Source organism: Sardina pilchardus, chromosome 11, assembly GCF_963854185.1.
Source record: "Sardina pilchardus chromosome 11, fSarPil1.1, whole genome shotgun sequence".
Lineage (NCBI taxonomy): Eukaryota > Metazoa > Chordata > Actinopteri > Clupeiformes > Clupeidae > Sardina > Sardina pilchardus.
In genome coordinates, this window is record NC_085004.1 from 15,418,754 (window position 1) to 15,423,386 (window position 4,633).

Genomic DNA, 4,633 nt, shown 5'->3' on the forward strand with positions numbered 1-4,633 from the left:
TATTGTGACTCGGTTGTGTTGATTTAATGCTGGGGACCGTGTGTGTGTGTGTGTGTGTGTGTGTGTGTGTGTGTGTGTGTGTGTGTGTGTGTGTACACAAGCGTGTGTGCTCGTGCTGCAGAGATGCTCCATAATTTATTATTCCTCTCGTGGGATGAGCGTGAAGCGCGTTTGGAGCAGCCAGCTGATGCGCCAGATCCAGCGCAGTCAGGTGACCAATCATTCAGCGACGCAAGGTCAACCCGCCGACGGACGCTCGCCTCCGCGCGACGAACGCCGCGCTGGTTTCCGCGATACGGGCGTTTCTGCTCAAATCACATTAAGGATTCTGTCACGCTGACGCGCTAGAGGCGTCGGAGCAGATGAATGATTTCAACCTTTTTTGTCACCAATTTTCAAACAGAAAAAACAATGTTTGTGTGTTTAGCATAGGCCTACGTTGACCTATATTCAAATTGTGTGCTATTTTGTATATCCGGGTGCAGTGTATGGATGCACTAGTGCGTGAGTGCATGCGTGAATGCCACAGTATGTGTTTGTATGACGGAGCTCAGAAGCACTATAAATAAATCCCCCAATCCCCGCTGTGCTATAAATAGACCACTGTCGGCAGGAGCGCTCTTGAGCTCCCCCTGTTGGCTCGGCTTGAATTGCAAAATTGCAGACATTTTTGCCATATTTATCCAGTATGACCAGAGGAGGCAGACTTGTCCCTTTATTTCTCTCTCTCTCTCTCTCACTCACACACACACATACTCTCTCTTCTCTCTCTCTCTCTCTCTCTCTCTCTCTCTCTCTCTCTCTCTCTCTCTCTCTCTCTCTCTCTCTCTCTCTCTCTCTCTCTCACTCTCCAAACCAAACAATCAAGATTGTAGGAAATCCTGTCCTCAATGTCCTCTGCTCTCTCTCCCCCTGTGTGTGTGTGTGTGGAGGGGGTATTCTGCATTAAATATCAGCTGGACAGTGCTGTTTGTTCTCTCTTCCTCTCTCTCTATTATATGAAAAGCTCCTGTGCAGCGTGTGTGCCAGATTGAATTTACAGCCCATTTGCCAAGCGGTCGGCTGGGGAGAGGAGGCTGGGGGAGGGGGGGTGAAGATGGGGGTAGGGGGTGGAGATGATGGGGGTGGTGGTGGGGGGAAGCATCTGCAGCCTCCAGCCAGAGGGGCTTTTATTTCGTGGAAGAGTGTGTGAGTGTGTCGTGTTTCCTTGGAAGGTTGAACTTGCCCAGTGTGAGATTGGCAAGAGGTGAAGGGAAAGAGAGAGAGAGAGAGGGAGGGGGAGAGGGAGAGAGGGAGAGAGAGAGAGGAACACTGGTGGAAGGGGCATGCAGAGTGATTGGGGTTTGAGAGACAAAGATGATGTTGAGTCAACCAAGAGAGAGGGAAGAAGGGATTTGAGAGAGAGGGAAGGAGACGGAAAAAGAAAGCGGGAAAAGGTTGAGGTTGGAGAGAAGGAAAAGTGGCAGTTGAGGTGAGAAAGAGAGGGATAAAAGGTTATGGATGGAGAGAGAGGGGGAGGAGGGGTAGGGGGAGGGCAGAGAGAGGGGACTAAGGGAAAGAGAGACAGACAGACAGAAAGGAGAGAGAGAGACAAGGAGGAAGGGATGGGCATGAGTGAGGAAAGGAGAGAGAGAGAGAGAGAGGGAATGACCCAGAAATAGCCGTGCCCTTGTGGTTGAGTCGTGCTGTATTTGGTGGGCGTTTGGCTCGGGCAGCGCACCTCTTATAAGACCAGTCAGCTGACTCTGCCAACACCAAGTTTAGCCTCAACAATGGGAACCTGACCACACACACACACACACACGCAGGCACACACACACATACACACACACACTCATACACACTCACTTTCACACCCCACGGCTCATTCCTGGGGCTTAAGATATCGCTGACCTGAGGAGAAGACCACGCACACACACGTGAGCCATCCAACTCATGCCTGCCTCGCCACATACACACACACACACGCACACACACATTTAAATACATCAGCATATGCACACACACTAACCATGTTCCCTCTGGCAGATAGATGTGCATAAACACACTCATCAAGGCTGATGTATAAATAGAGCTATTTCCAGACACACACACCCCGTGCCAACTTATGGTATTTATTGGTGTGCTGTTTACCAGCGTTCCTTTGCTTATATCATCCCCACATGACTGCATGAAGGAAAGGGCACTGTGTGTGTGTGTGTGTGTGTGTGTGTGTGTGTGTTTAGGGTGAAATATCATCGGGGTGCCCAGGTGTGTGTGTGTGTGTTAGGGGTGAAATGCCAGGGTGCCTAGTTGTGCGTGTGTCAGTGGGTATGCGTGTCAGGGGTGAAGTATTGGGGTATTCAGCCAGCTGTGTGCATGATGAGTTTTGGGGTGGCCCTGTGCTACAGTATATGCTAGATAGAGCCTAGGGCCAGACACACACACACACACACACACACACACGTTTCATAGATATGCATCACTGATATACACACATGCAAAAGCCTGAGGGCATTCAACCTCCGCACAAACAAAGGCACTCAACCAAATGTAAACATGCTCGTGGAACCTCAAACGGGCGGGCACACACACACACACACATAATCATGTAAGGCTGTGTACACATACACATTCACAGACCTCAAACAGGCACACACACACATAATCATGTTAGGCTGTGTACACATACACATTCTCAGACCTTCACCTGCCAGCAGCTTGCTCCTCAATGTGGGTTTGTTTGTTTGACATTAAGTGTGACCATCGTAAAGGAGAAAGTTTCAGTGCGGATTGCATTTGTGTGTGTGTGTGTGTGTGTGTGTGTGTGTGTGTGCGTGTGTGCATGTGACCTTTCTAGATCCTTCAGTAACCAGAGCGAGGATTGTAGTCCAGGACCTGCCTCCTGTTCCCACAATGCTTAGTGCTTCCTTTAAGGCCAGTGTCTTGTTCCCCTCCTCATTGCTGCCCCACTCACTGCGAGCAACTCTCAATAAGTTGACCTAAAATCACCAGCAACACGGTCATCTTATCTCACGTTACATTAGTGTAATATTGTTATATCATATATAGTATAATATATCATTATACATTATAACGACACAATATAATATTTATTTTAAAAAAAAGACTGCGAAAATAATGTTCATGTGATCGTAATGCTTATAAGGATGTTGGGTAAATATAGAGTATGTTACCATATCTGGTGTCTGCTTTTCTAGGGCTGGTGAGTTTGACCGAGCCATGGCTTCTGTAGCCTGAGTGGTAACCTTTGCCACACTTTCATCATCACAACTCACACATACACACACACATAGACAGACACACACTCATCTACACACACACACACACACACACATTCACATAAATCCTACTGCCCTTAAACTTACTCTTCAACAGCAGCAAAAAAACAGGAGTCAGCCAGAGGGACTGTCAGAGTCACCATTAATCAGTCAGCTTTGTGTGTGTGTGTGTGTGTGTGTGTGTGTGTGTGTGTGTGTGTGTGTGTGTGTGTGTGTGTGTGTGTGTGTGTGTGTGTGTGTGTGTGTGTGTGTGTGTGTGTGTGTGTGTGTGTGTGTGTGTGTGTGTGTGTGTGTGTGTGTGTGTTCACGTAGGGAGGATGGACGAGGTTGTTTTGGACCCGAACGATACACCCCTCAGGTCTGTGTTATGGTTCCAGCAGCCCTTCTCTGTAGCGTGTGCAAACATATGTCATGTACACACACACACTTTTCTCTTTGCTTTTCCCACAGGGGAACGATCATAACAACTCCCACTTCACACACACACACACACAGACACACACACACACATCAAATGACAGCAGGAGACCTGGACTGTTGGTTCTCTCATTAACTGTGAAATGTCCCACCTGGACGCCACTGCTCTGTGTGTTTGAGTCTACATGTGTGTGCATGTGTGTGCCTGTTCAAGTGTGTGTGTGTGCGTGTTGGAGAACCACGTGAGGAGCTGGTGTTTTGAAACAGCGCTGCTACGTAACCCAGTCAGCATGCTGGTCATCCTGTAAACAGGCCTGCTCTAGAATGTCGCCCATGTAAACCTGCCAAGAGTGTGTGTGTGTGTGTGTGTGTCAGAGAGAGGGAGAGAGGGATAGGGTGTGTGAGAGCGAACAGGAGAGACAGACAGATTGAGAGAGAGAGTGTGTGCGTGTGTGTGTCCATGTGTGTGTCCATGTGTATGTGTGTGAGAGAGAGAGCAAGTAGGAGAGACAGACAGATAGAGAGAGCAGTAGAGTGTGTGTGTGTGCGTGTGCGTGTGTGCGATAGAGGGAGCAGGGGCTCACGCAACAGGAGAGAGAGAGAGATTTGATAGGGCCATGCTGACAGATGTATAGATAGCATGTCAGTCTGCCCCCTCCGCCGCACTTCGCTTTCCCATACTGTTTTGACGCAGAGGGGTGGGGAGTGTGTGTGCATGTGTGTTCGTGTGTGTGTGTGGGGGGTGTTTATGTACAGTATGATTGCACAAGCGGCCCGACCCCTCAGGAAGCCCAATCATGTCGCGCGGAGTGCCACAGGCCTGGCTCTCGGCTCATAGCGACCGCTGCCGCTTCTGCCCAGGCTCACCGGGTTCACGCCGCATCTCAAACGCCACTGCTCGCTCGCCAGGGCTGTTTACATCGAGACAGGGAGAG